General features: G+C 37.8%; 1 pseudogene; it reads left to right on the top strand.

The window, feature by feature from the left end:
- Positions 1–12,504: 12,504 nt before the first annotated feature.
- Positions 12,505–13,745, top strand: LOC107180877 (annotated as a pseudogene).
- The last annotated feature ends 1,450 nt before the right edge of the window (positions 13,746–15,195 follow it).

The following is a 15,195-nucleotide window of genomic DNA, read 5'->3' as shown; positions in this document are numbered from 1 at the left end:
GCATGCATTCCCACTATTCAACATTTTTAAAAAGTTATGAAGCCATGAAAATATATGGAAGAAACTTAAATGCCTATTACTAAATGAAAGAAGACAACCTGAAAAGCTCTGTACTATATGATTCCAGCTGTATGACATTCTGGAAAACCCAAAACTATGGAGACAATAAAAGAATCAGCAGATGCCAGGGATTGGGGAAGACAAAAAATGGAGCACAGAGGATTTTGAAGACAGTGAAACTATTCTGTATGATGCTCTGATGGTGAATACATGTCATTATATATTTGTCCAACCCCATAATATATACAACACCAAGAGTGAACCCTAATGTGAAAGATGGACTTTGAGTGATGATGTGTCAGTATCATTCATTGGTTATAACATATGTAGCCCTCTGATGGGGGATGTTGATAATGGGGGAGGTTATGCATGAGTTGGGGCAGGGACTATATGGGAAATCTCTGCACCTTCCTTTCAATTTTGCAATGAGCCTTAAAACTGTTCTAAAAAAAAGTCTATTAAAAATAATTAAAAAAAGATATAACACTGAAAATCATAGTCAAATTCATATTTTACATTTAAAAGTTACCTTTTAAATTGGATGTATAAGATGAAAAATGGGAAAGAGTTTTTCGTCTGTCTTAAGAATGTCCACGTGAGGGGCACGTGGGTGGCTCAGTTGGTTAAGCATCTGGCTTTTGATCTCTTGGCTCATGAGTTCAAGCCTCACATCGGGCTCTGCACTGACAGCACAGAGCCTGCTTAGAATTCTCTCTCTTTTGCTCTCTGCCCCTCCCCCACTCATTCTCTCTCTCTCTCTTTCTCTCTCTCTCTCTCAGAATACATAAACATTAAAATTTTTTTTAAAAAGAATGTCCACATGAAGATTTCTTATACTTTAAAATCCATACCGTAAAGAAAGTGAGGATATGTAGGCAATGAATTTTGATTTAGCCCCTGGTAGGAATGTGGTTTTACCATTTCAAAATGGAAAAACTTTGGTTTATGCCCAATCTCAATTCCTTTTAACTGTACATTTCTTGAGTTAATTAGAAATAAAAATTATTCAATGATATTTCATGCAGCCATTTCCTCTTTGCTATATAATGATTCTTGTTTACAGAGAGTAAATACTCAGCAGAAAGCATAATGCATATTATTGAATGGTTGCTTTTTGTCCAGTAGAATTTTTGTCTTTTAGTCACATGAACTTCTAATCTGAGTAGTAAGCAAATTTTGTTTGACTTCTCTTGCTTATTTTAACAGACATTAAGATCCCTATTAAACATTTTCTATTTTCATTCTATTCACTATTGGATACGGTAACACTGAGTCTTTATTCACAAGAGGAAGGGTTTATTTCCCCATTTTCTTCCTACTTCCCAAAGTGCTTTTTTTGGATGATTTCATTTCTTCTTCCAAGAAGAAAATTGGCTAACCTTCCCTTAAAAGTTATATTGTACAGCAATGTTCCAATATTTCATTTAGTTACAAATGAGAAACAGAATTTTTACAACATGACTTTCCTTCAGTGTGGTGAGCACGGTGGGTGGGAGTCAGCATCACTAACAAAAATGACAAATGCTCCTTTGTCTTTCTCCTGTTACAGATTCTGGAAATCTAGGGTTCCATCCAAGCTCTTGAAATCATAAAATTTATACCCGTTTCTCCTCTTTTGATAAGAAGGCTATGTGGAGAGATTTTTAGAATAGAATTCCCTCTTCTGTTTGAGCTAGGACTACAATTTTTATGTTTAAAGTCAACATTTCCAGCTTTCAAATTTTTCCTGTAATCTGGTTCTTTGTCCAATGAAGAACAAAACTAAGAAACCAGAACTTGGTTTAGTAAAGCGCTAATAATGTATATGTACATTAAAAAAAATTCAGTGATGACTGAACAATATCCACTTTTCTGTAGTTTTTATGTAATGAGAATGAAGATGTTTTAATATCTTATTATATTTGGGGTTCCCAAATAAACTATTTTCAACTTTAAACATTCAAAAGTCATCCAGAAAATATTTAAATGTCTTCTTTATCATTGGAAGAATTCATCTGAAAATGATTTCTACTTCTTTTAAAAGTTTGGAGCCATCACTTGAGAATATTTCCTTTTTCCATTAAAAAAAGTACCATATTCTGGGACGCTTAAGTGTCTGACTCCTGATTTACGCTCAGGTCATGATGTCAGGGTTCATGGGATTAAGCCCCATACTGGTCTCCATGCTGACAGAGCAGAGCCTGCTTGGGATTCTGCCTCTCCCTCTCTCTCTTTCCCTTCCTGGCTCATGCTCCCTTTCTCTCAAAATAAATAAATAAACATTTAAAAAAATACCAGGGCACCTGGGTGGCTCAGTCGGTTGAGAGTCCGACTTCAGCTCAGGTCATGATCTTGCAGTTTGTGAGTTCAAGCCCCACATCAGACTATGATGACAGCTCAGAGCCTGGAGCCTACTTCGGATTCTGTGTGTGTGTCTCTCTCTCTGCCCCTCCCCCACTCACACTCTATCTCTCTCTCTCTCAAAAATAAATAAACATAAAATTTAAAAAATACCATATTTTCTTTAAAAACATTTAAGAAATATGAAACAGTTAAAATATGCCAATAATTCCACCTATATGCAACCACTGATAACATCTGGTGCTTCCTTTTTTTTTCAGCTTTATCCCCAATATATGCTTTCTAAAATATTTTTAAAGTTTATTTTAGAGAGAGAGACACAGAGAGAGAGAGAGAGAGCGCAAGTGGAGGTGGGGGGAGGGGCGGAGAAAGAGGGAGACATAGAACTTGAAGCAGGCTCCAGGCTCTGAGCTGTCAACACAGAGCCCAATGCAGGGCTTGAGCTCATGAACTGTGAGATCATGACCTGAGCCAAAGCCAGACATGTAACCAACTGAGCCACCTGGCTGCCTGTATTATATTTTTATAATCATATCGCATATTAGTTTTTCCATGTCTAAATATTACATCATGTGTATTTTCCATAGTATTATTGTATCTCTGGTAGAGAATATTAAAATAGTTTTTGTCAAAGTAACCTTTTAAATTATTTTTATTTTATTATAAAAGTAATATAAAATGAGAATATAAAGTCTCCTAACTGTTCCTAAAGTTTCTTAACTGGTCTTCCCACGGCCTCCCCTCCCCTTTAGAGATAACCACTTTTAAGAGTCTCAGGTATCCTTCCAGAAATTTTCAGGTATATAAAAGTGTATTCTTACATAATGTAACATTTTCTATATTACATGTTATCTAAGTATGTGTTCACTAGAAAATCATTCATACTTTATTTAACTTAATAAAATGTCTCAGTGGTTTCTTTTGCAGACTGGTCCCTGTACAGTTTTCTCATTATTTTTTTTTTTTTAAAGCTCGATAACATTCTATTGTATAATGTACAGTAATTTGGTCCATGGTCCTCTAGTGATGAACATTTAAATTTTCTTTTTTTTTTTTTTAAAGCCTATTTACTTATTTTAGATAGAGAGGAGAGAAATCAGGAGAGGAACAGAGAGGGGGGGGAGAATCCCAAGCAGGCTCCACACTGTCAGTGCAGAGCCTGATGAGGGGCTCGAACTCACAAACTGGGAAATCATGACCTGAGCTAAAACCAAGAGCTGGATGCTTAACCGGCTGAGCCACCCAGGTACTCCTAAATTCTTTCTTTTTGGTGTGTAATTATAAAATATGGACACTAAGGCAGCTGTCTACTCCATGATGCCTTTGTATGGGTTAGAAAATGACACTCTTCTATGAAGGATGTCTTCTATGAGTCCCTCCAGTGTCACCCTCCATCATTCCCCACCTTGCTCTGTTCCCTGGGAGGCTGATCTGCATACAGATCATATCAATATGCTCTTTTCCTTTTGTGGGGTTTGGCCAATGGGAGCAGCTGCGGGAGATTGGAAGGAGGAAGTAAGGAGAGGTTGGGGTATTTACTCCCTAGGCCCTTTCTGCCTGCTTGCCGAGGGCTGGTTTCCTCTCTTAAACTTTCTCTCTTGAGGTCCTACCTCACTTTTCTGAGAGCTGCTCTCTTTTTTTTGTCTTTCTAGTCCTAGGACACTGCACTATCCTCTCTGGCTTCTCTACACTGTGCTCTACCTTTGTAAGTAGGCAGAGGTCACATTGCCCAAAGTGAATGTGCCATCCATTCCTACTAGGACCCTAACCGATTCACTTTTCTCAACAGATTGAGCCCCAAACCGGGATGTTTGTTAGAGCAGGTGATTACCACCCCCACCCTCTACTCCCTGCTATTTTGTCAGGGTGCCCAGGGCAGGCACAATGTAGACAATACATGGTAGCCTAGATTGCAATCCAAATGATGGTTGTATGTGTGTGTGTGTGTGTGTGTGTGTGTGTTATCTTTGTGTACTTTCATGAAATCCACAGGATAGATTAGGAACAGTAGAATTGGGTCAAAGGTTATACACACACTTTTTAACTTTGAAAGAATTTGTCAAAAGGTTATCCCAAAGATAGCCTGAATTTACATCCTGTCTGTACTTTTGCCAACTGTAGGTTATAACACTTTACAATTTTTACCATTTTCTTTTTGGTAAAATGGTATCTCATTTTCTCTCTGACATCACGTTTCTTTAATTACGTTCAGGTGGGTATCTTTTCTATTGGGTTAATATTTTCCTTCCCTACTTAAAAGGACCTATTTTTCATATTAAGGAAATAGCTTCTTGTCATATGTGTAGCAAATATTTATTTTTAAATTTTTTTTTCATTTCATATGGATGTTTAAAAGTTTTTATATAGGCAAATGATACCAGATTTTTTTTTTTCATATCTTCTGCATTTTGTGTTAGGTCAAAAAATGCTTTTCTTACTCTAACATATTAATTGTTAAAAAATCTGATGTCTACTTCTAGCATTTATTATTCTTTTTACATGTACAATTTCAACCCATCAGGAATTAATTTTTGTATGGAAGAAGTAGGTGTGTGGCCCAGATTTTTTCCCCAGATGGCTGGCTAGTTATTTGAAAATATGATTTGGAAATGATTTGATTTGGCAAAGACATTGTAATCAATAGAGCTCTTTACCATTTACCATTAATATGGAATCCTATTTTATTATATCTTAATATCCTATATCAAGGCCCCCCTTGATCCTGGTATTCATGCCTTTGTGTGATGCCCTCCTCTTGAGTGTGGGCCAGACCTAGTCATTTGCTGCAAAAGTGATGGGATGTCACGTCAGCAATTAGATTACAAAATCTATGACTTCCATCTTACTGGGGCCCATTCTTCCTCTCTCTCTCCCTCTCCCTACCTCTCTTTCTCTTTTTCTCGCTCTCAGTTGTTTGCTTTGATGGGCTGCCATGTTGTGAGCTGCCTTCTGTAGAGGGGATGTGGCAAGGAAATGAGGGAGATCTCTAGGTTACAGTCTGTGAGGAGTTTAATCCTTCCAACAAGCAAATGCTTGACCTTGGAAGCAGGTCCTACTTGGTTGAGACTTGAGAAGACTGGAACCCTAGCTGGTACTTTGTAGCCTTGTGAGACATCCGGAGTCACAAAACCCAGCTAAACCAAACCCAGATTCATCACCCCAAAAAGCTATGAGATGAACTTCCTCTGTTGTTTAAGCCAGTGTTTTGGGAAAATTCGTTATACCACAATAGACAGCTAATATACCAGTCCTGCAAAAAAAAAAAAAAAAAAAAAAAAAAAAAAAAAAAAAGTTCCTATAGTTTTATGTTTTAATATTTGATTTAAAAAAGTCCTTTCTCATTTTATTTTCTCTGGATTTTATCCTCCCTGGCTATTCTGGTATATTTGATCTTTCAGATGAGCTTAATATAGCTTTGTTAAATACCTCACAAAGTCTTGTTCCATTTTTAATTAACTTTTTTGAAGGTCGACTTGATACATTTATAGTTTTAAGTTGATCTATATAGGAACATTTAGTCAATTCGCCTTTTATGTGTCCTTAGTAGAGCTGGAATATTTTATTCATATTTGTTCTACATATTCACTATTAAGATGATTCCTAATTCTTTTTTGTTGTTGTTGTTCTGTTATTGTAAGATTTTATTTTCTCTTTTGTTATGATCTGTATGTAGGAAAATTATTCATTTTTATAAATGACATTTTTTTAACTAGCTACTTTATTTAATCCTTTTATGCAATATGTGATCTCCAAATAATGACAATTATGCATCTCCCTTTCCAACATGTAGACTCCTTGTTTATTTTTCTTATTTGATTACATTCGATTTTCCTTCCAGAACAATGGATTCTAGCAGTAGTGACAACACTTTTTTTTTTTTTTTTGGTAAATTTGAATGGAAAATTGAACTTTCTATAATCAAATTTGATGATGGCTTTTGATACAATTAAATGTAGTAATTGATCTATTTTGCTTTGTATTAAGAATGGATGTTGGATTTTATATCATTTCTGCACTTATTGAAATGTTCACCTGAGTTTTTTCATGTGAATTATTAATACTATGAGTTATACTAACAGATTCTTTAACATTCAACAATGCAGTTAATGACTACAGAATATTCCATTAGGTGAAGGCATTGTAGTTTCCACTTCTATGCAAGCCAGTTTTTGCTTTTGTAACCACCTCTTTAACAAACATCCTCACATATATGATGATTGTTCGTCCTTTGCTAACAATAGTAATGGCTAACACATATGGAAATTCCTCTCTCAGCCTAACATCTTCATATTTATTAGCTCATTTTTTAAAACAATTACAACCACCTTATAAAATAGGCATTATTATTATACCCATTTCACACATGAGGGACCTGAGGCACAGAAAGATTAAATAACCTGGCCAAGTAAGTGATGGAGCCAAGATGCAAACCAGACCCACTAGGCCTAGACACAAACTAGGTAATAAGCACCACTACAGTCAGATACAGAACATTTCAATCACACCAAAAAGTGTCTTCCAGCTTCTGTGCAATCACCCGCTATCCCTCGTGGCCCCAGGGAACCACTGATATTCTCTTATCATGAAAGATAAGTTTTCCTGTCTACAATTTCAGGTAAATAGAATCACATCGTATGCATTTAAAAAAAATTTTTTTTAAAAAACATTTATTTATTATTGAAAGACAGAGAGAGACAGAGCAGGGGAGGGGCAGAGAGAGAGGGAGACACAGAATCTGAAGCAGGCTCCAGGCTCTGAGCCATCAGCACAGAGCCTGACGCGGGGCTGAAACTCACAAACCGCGAGATCATGACCTGAGCCGAAGTCAGATGCTTAACCGACTGAGCCACCCAGGCGCCCTGTATGCATTTTTTTAAGGTCCAGCTTCTTTTGCTCAGCATAATGTTTTTCAGAGTCACTCACATTGTTGGATATATTAGTTTGTTCTTTTTGATTATAAATAGCGTCCTATTGTATGGATTCACCATAATTTGTGTATCTATTCACCTCCTTGTGGACACTTAGGGCGTTTCTAGTGTTTGGCTGTTACAAATAAAGCTGCTGTGAGCATTTGTATACATGTATTTTTGTGGACATATGTTTTCATTTCTCTTGGGTAAATGAGGAAGCATAAAATATGTCTTTCCTCCCATGGATACCACACCGCCTTGACTAAATTACAGTAGAAGCTTGGTGTTAATGAGGTATACATCCAAAGTGATTTATTAATTTCAAAATTCACCTGTAAGAATGTATGTTATTCCTGAAATTTTTAAATGATGCTTTCAGACTCTACATTAGTGTTTTCATTTATTGATGGCCTTTCAAATTTAGTTTGAGGTCTTTTTGGTTCTTGGTATGAGTAGCAATTTTTGATTAAAACCTGGATATGTAAAATCTTAACAAAAACTTCACAGTTGCGTATTTACAGTAATTTCCTGTCTACTTCTAGCTTCAGGTAATCACTGGCCCATTTTCTGTCTCTATTGTCTTCCTTAGAAATTTCATACAAATTGAATCATACAATATGTAACTATTTGTGTCTAACTTCTTTTACTTAATATAATATTTTTGAGGGGTGCCTGAGTAGCTCAGGCAGTTAAGTGTCCGACTTGGGCTCAGGTCATGATCTCACAGTTATCGAGTTCGAACCCCGCATTGGGCTGTGTGCTGACAGTTCAGAGTCTGGAGCCTGCTTCAGATTCTGTGTCTCCCTCTCTCTCTGCCCCTCCCCCGCTCACACTGTGTCTCTTTGTCTCGCTTCCAAAAATGAATAAACATTAAAAAAATTAATATAACATTTTTGAGTTTTCTTCAAGTGTTTTCAACATATCAGTAGTTCATTCCTTTTGTTGCTGAGTAGTAGTCCATCATAATAATATACCAAATTTTGTTTATCCATTTGCTACTTGAAGAGCATTTAGGTTATTTCCAGTTTAGAGTTATTAAGAGTAATTCTGCTATGAACATTCACATAGAAGTATTCATTTCTCTTGGGTAAATACTCAGAGTGGACGTGGTAAGCGTATGTTAAGTGTATGTTTAACTTTTTAAGAAACTGCAAGACTGTTTTTCCAAAGTGGCCAAACCATGTTCTAGTCCCAGCAGCTCGTGGAAGGCCATCTTCCCCACATCCTCCAGAAGTCTTTTAAGCTAGGGGCGGTGGGGTCTATGAGCGATGATTCCATTTCCTTCTCTTCTCTCCCATCGTTGACTCCAACCCGCTATGTGCACACACCCCATGGGTATAGTTTGAACTGTCTACTTGATCCCTGACTGGGATTTTGATGTTGAAGAGGAATCTTGTATGTGGATTGGAGTTCTGCCCATACACTTGGCCAAAGTTGATGGCCTGTTGTCTCTCTGAATCTGTGTTTTCTCATGTTCCCAAGTGCCCCCTTTGTTGCCCTGTGGCACACTGTTTTCCCTTAGCCATACCTGAACATCTCATAATCTCATTTGCAACGTTTGCCTACCTGAAAGAAAGGTTCCTGGTTTGCTTTCTAGATGATATACAGTTACGAAAACTGGCATGGTCTTTAACAGACGGATTAGCTACTATTTTTAAGTATGTGTGAACTCCTCTAAACAAAGTCCAAAGACTTTCTTTATATGTATATAGCGTGCGGTCATGAGTTGCCTATCACTTTTGTAACCTGCTAGTCCCTGAATTAGCAGTTGTGGTTTATTTAAGGATGTGTCTACTACTCACCTGTGGTTGACAGGGAAGAGGTGTTCTGCTGCCAGAAAGTCCATCCGCTCCTAGGGTCTGTGGACTGTTTTCAAAGCAGGAGCTGGTATGATTCACAGTCATTATCTCTCTAGGAAAAAGAGGGTAGCAGATTGGAGCTACCAGCTGTAGGGGAGGGCACGCACTTACTTTCCCCATCTATTCTAGGTGTAAAGGACTGTTTCAAGTGTATTTTAGCAAGATGTATTATTTCAGGAAGTTTCCACTGCTCTCTAGGTAGCATCTGCCTTAGGAACCCTGGGCCATATGCTAAAATATGAGGCTTGCGTAAGTTCATTTTGTGATCTTGAGTGAGATATTTGTTTTCCTAAAGCTCATATTTAAAAATTTTTTGAGAAGGAGTAAATTATCCTAGTGCATTACAGTATATTTGGCAGAATTATGTACTAAAGAGATTTATAAAGATATTTATGAATCTAAAATTCTCACCAGATATATATTCCTTCTATTTTAACTTTGAAAAGTTCAAATATTCTTACCTACTCTGTTCAAAATATTCTTACTTACTACATGTTTCAAAAGAAACTGAGTCTTAAGCAGGAGGGCAAGCATGTGACGATGGGTCATCTTTAAGTGATAGATTTCTTTGTCTTGGTCTTCACTTAAGTGCTCAGACTCTTGCATATGGAAAATTGTTGTAAATGTCTTCTTGGGGATTCTCAGTGTGATATGGCATGAATATAGAACTTTTGTGTCGATAACTTCTTCTTCCCCAGCTGCACTATATTAACCATCTCCTGGGTAATCCTAGGGTAAACAAGTTGGGTATCTTGTCTCTTACCGACATTTTGGCCAGAGTCTCTGACTTCCTATCATGCTAGGTATTAGGTCAGACCCAGGTAGGTATTTGAAAATTCTCTGAGACTCTTTTACCATTGAGACTTGAGCTTGTTGTTCACTCTCCTTCAATCTGGGTGAACTTGGGTCTGCTTGAATCATCAAAAAACAAAAACAAAAACAAAAACAAAAACAAAAACAAAAACCCAAAAACAACAACAACAAAAAACAACCCACAGAAGTAATGCCATATATGATTTCCGAGGTGAGGTCATAAGATAGCAGGTGATACTGATGGTCTGGGAGGTTGAATAAGTTGCCCAATGCTATGTAGTTCGTAAGTTGCAAAGTCAGGACTGTGGGCTTTGTGTCTGGTTATGGAATCGATTGCCATTTCTCTCCACCACTGCCTCTGTTCAAGAATAGCAACACTCTTGCATAGGAGTTATCGTTTTTTAAATGCCTTAATAAATTCATAATGAAAATTTTAAAAACTCCTTTTTACTTAAATTGCAATATGGACAAAAAGCAGAGTTCTCGGGATTTTCCAAAGGAACTGACCTTCATAAAATAGTTTCTATCTTGCCATTTTTGTGGGGTCAATTTCTTCTAAATTTCTCTTTAATCCTCACGATGTCCTTATAATGGATGAAAGAAGAAAATATCATTCTTTTCCCCAAGGACTTTAGACCATAGGACTTTAGAACATCATGTAGTAGGAAGTGTGGACACTTTGGACTCAGACCAAGGTTCTAAACCTGACTTTGCACCTGAAGATCTGAGTTTTGGGAATAGGGCCTTAGCTGTAAAATGGAAGTAATATCACCTCTTTTGTGAGATTTGATGATAGAAACAATAAGATGATATATGAAGACCAGCTGTCTTAGACCCTCGTGAGTTGGAGATGTTCAGAAATGTTGGTGCACAAATTTGGTTGCAAAAATTTCTTTTTGCACATCAACACTGAGACATTCAAACAAGGCTGAGCATGGACCATAGGAAAAGTGTTAAGAGCTAATCCTGTTTTGCGGGGACTTGACTATTCATACATAAAGTGATGTTCAGAGACATTCAGAAACATGGGACACCCTCCCCAACAACATGATTTAGTTGGTATTTATTTATTTCTTATTATTTTAATGTTTATTTATTTTTGACAGAAAGAGAGAGCACTAGCAGGGGAGGGGCAGAGAGAGAGAGGGAGACACAGAATCTGAAGCAGGCTCCAGGCTCTGAGCTGTCAGCACAGAACACAATGCTGTCTTGAACCCACGACTCGTGAGATCATGACCTGAGCCAAAATCAAGAGTCAGAGGCTCAACTACCTGAGCCACCCAGGCGCCCCTGATTTAGTTGGTACTTAAAATAACAATTCCAAAGTTTAAGAGAAAAGGGGCATGAAGAGACATGGGTGGTAGAGGGTGGGATGAACCTAGAACTCATGACTGATGGCAGGAACCCTGCTTTCTGTTGGAATGAGCCAAGGGAAAGTGGAAGAAAATTCGTGTAAAAGGAGGAGTTGGAATTTGGGTGCAGCCTCCTGGCACGTGTTTATCCAGTATTTCCAATTTCTGGAGGCTATGCCTACGTGATTTTGCCTGTTGCATACCTCAAATCAATCATCCCCCTTTTTTTAATTACAGCAAATTGTGCAATAGTTTCTTGTTTGTTTTGGTTAGGATTTCCTTTGCTTTATCGCTGGCAGGAAAAGCATATCCCTTGAGATTTCCTCTGGGACATGATTATTTACAGTAACTACAATTTAATGAAATCTCGAGGATTTCTTCCTGATTTATCCTCTTTTTTGTTCATTCTTAAATATAGTTCCTTTGTTTGTGGCTGTTTTTCTCTTGGGTGCTTTTGAATAATTATTTTTAAAAATATCTGTAGTGTGTGTGTGTGTGTGTGTGTGTGATGCATTTCTCATCATATATGTAGTATTTGTGCTTCACTTTTTGTGAAATGTTGCTTCATATTATAAAATAATAATCTGCAACTTTTGGCTACTTCAGTCACTGTGAGCCTGGTTCAGACAATTAAAATCTCTTGCCCCAGCAACCAGATTGGCTTCCTGTCTAGTGTCTGGGGCCCTCAATTTCTAGTCTTCTAAAACGCTGAAGCCAGAGCAATCTTTTTCTGATGAGAAAATCTGGTCATATCTGCTTAGTATCTTTCAAGGGCACTGTCAGATCTGGGTAGCACGGTCTGGCCCCTGCCTGTCCCTCCAGCCTCCTCATCTGCTGTTTCCCCCAACACCAATGTCCTGGTTGCACTACTGAGTCAAGAGTTATCTAAAAATCTTTCTGTCTCCAGCTTCTTCTGCCCTCTGCCTGTTACTCTCCCTGCCTTGGGAAGCTCCTCCCCACAACTTCTTTTTGCCTGCTTACTCCCACTAGTGATTGGGGACCCATTTAGACATCCCTTCTCGTGGTGGGAGTGGCAGTGGGGGGCTTCTTCAACGTCCTCGAGACTGGGCTGTCTCCTCCTCTATCACTCCTGTATGTTGTGTTCGTCATGTTACCATACTCTTGCCAATTAGATGACTGTTCATCAGAGCAGGGACCCTGACTTAAGAGATGGCGCTAGATAAGTATTTGTTTAATGAGTGAGCGAAAGAAGACAGTGCCCTGAGGCAGTGTGGCCCAGTGAGTAAGGAACCATTGGCCTGGGCCTGGTTCCTGCCCCCACCCTTAACTACGTGAGTAACCGTTGGCGAATTACTGCCCCTCAGTTTCTAAATCGGGGAAGTGGAGATAATAATGGCAAACATCATTTAGATTATTATAACGATTAAATGTTAATCGACATGAACAGTTTGAATGGTGACTGCACATGATATTGTTTAATTTCATGTTAACTTTTATAATTATTATTGCCTGAACTTTCATCTGGTTCCTTGGTAGCCAAAGCAGAAGGCATAGCATTTGGGTGTGGTCTATTAGCAGTTGTCTAATCAGCTCCTTAAAAATATTCTCAAGAATTGATTTATAAAATGCTGGATTTCGACAATAATGCTGTAAATGATTTTTAGCTGTAAGGTGTGATGTGGGTATTCTGTATTATAATTTAATATTATAATTTCATTGTGGAGTATATGTCCCATATCTTTGCTTAAGATTTACTATGTACTGGGAAAATAGGTTTTAAGGAATTAGAATCTATTGTAGGCTGAATTTTCAGCAACGGTCTTGGTGACAGAAAGGAAACTATACTAAAGGTCTTTCTCTAGCGCTTGTCATAAACGGCCTGAGATGACCTCTGAAAGTTGTTCACTATTCATTTGACCTAGAAACTCGACAAAATCATGCATATCAAGAGGTTCAAATCTTCGTGTTCACTTTAAGAACACGCATTAAACTGCTCAGGCCATCAGGGGTATGCGTATCGGAAAAACCATTAAGTATCTGGAAGATGTCACTTTGCAGAAGCAACGCATGTCATTCTGTCGCTATAATGGTGGAGTAGGTATGTATGCCCAGGCCAAACACTGGGGCTGGACACAGGGTCAGAGGCCCAAAAAGAGTACTGAATTTTTACTGCACATGCTTAAAATGCAGACAGTAACTCTGAACTTAAGGGTTTAGATGTAGATTCTCTGGTCATTGAGAACATCCTGGTGAACAAAACCCTTAAGATGCAGTGTAGAACTTCTAGGGCTCGGGGTTGGATGAATCCACACATGAGCATTCCCTGCCACCTTGAGATGATGCTTACTGAAAAAGAGAAGATTGTTTCTAAACCAGAAGAGGAAGTTCCACAGAAGAAAAAGACATCCCAGAAGAAACTGAAGAAACAAAAACTTATGGCCAGGGAGTAAATTCTGCATAAAATAAATGCAAATAAAAGTAAAAATGGAAACAAAAATAAAGGTCTTTCTCGAAAAAATTATATTTGAGATATTGATCAGAAATTGGCTAGAGAAAGGTACAGAAATTTTCAAATAGAAAACACTGATTAAGACTTTGAAGAAAGCTGTCAGGGAGCTCATAAATTGGAAGAAGATCATATTTCATTCAAGTCAACAGTGATGCTGTGGTTAATATTTCTCATTTTCCTGGGTCCAGAAATGAGAGAGAAATCAGAGAGGAGGGAGGGAGAGGAAGGATGGAGAGGGAGAATGGGGGCAGAGGGAAAGAGGGAGAGAAACTTGAAACTTGGAAGAAATATTTTTCATCATAAATCATAAGGTCTGGCTGTAAATCACACTTTTTTTTTTAATGTTTATTTATTTTGAGAGAGACAGCGAGCAAGCTGGGGAGGGGCAGAGAGAGAGGGACAGAGAGAATAGCAAGCAGGCTCTGTGCTGTGAGCACAGAACCTGACGCAGGGCTTGATCCATGAACAGTGAGATTATGACCTGCCCGAAATCAAGCATCACTTAACCGACTGAGCCACCCAGGTGCCCCTATGAATCATACTTTCAAAGGACATCAAAGGTAGTTGAAAGTGTTTGTAGGGTCTTTGGACACAAAGGCGCTGAGAAACCAGAAAAGTTCTGGGAAACTTAACCTCCAAATTAGGAGATTTAGCATGAATTGAAGTTACTTCGACCAGGGGAAAAACCAGGATTTGAGTGAGCGGCAATTCAGAAATGCTAGAGGTTAGTAACTGAGACGACTACACCCAGGTAATTATATAGATGACACCGGATGTTTGAGTGTGACCTTCGTTAAAAGGTACATTTTTGTTATTTTAAGAAAAATGTTCACTAAATAATGTAATGATAAATATGTATGTAATGATATATGTAATGATAAAATACATGTATGATAAATATATGTACGTATATGTATGTAATATATGTAATGTAATGTACAATGTAAAAATATATGTAATGTAATGTAATATATGTAATGTAAATATGTAATGTAAAAATATATGTAATGATAAAATAATACTGTATGACATTTTCTTGGACTTAATTATTTAGGAAACAGCTTTTTGGATAGGGAGGCAGTGTTCAATGTAACACCAGTTATATGAATGAGCAAGTAGGAGATCCTGCCCTTGCTTGAGGCAGCTGGACAGGGGTTAAGTGCCCTTGAGTTGATGGCCCGGGGGGCCTGGTTCTACTGCAAGCCAATGACCTTCAAGAACACTTCCAACCTCCCTAATGCTATAGTTACAATGCTAAGCTTAGGCAATAAACACACTCAATTTTATATAATTGTGACAGATCTCTTCGTATTTAATGGAAGTTTAAAGTGCATGGGGCTATTTAGGTATGGGACTTATTTTAAAATTGTGTGATATGTTACAAGTATTGT

This window comes from Panthera tigris, chromosome C2 (genome assembly GCF_018350195.1).
Source record: "Panthera tigris isolate Pti1 chromosome C2, P.tigris_Pti1_mat1.1, whole genome shotgun sequence".
NCBI lineage: Eukaryota > Metazoa > Chordata > Mammalia > Carnivora > Felidae > Panthera > Panthera tigris.
This window is presented reverse-complemented; position numbering and strand designations above follow the sequence as displayed.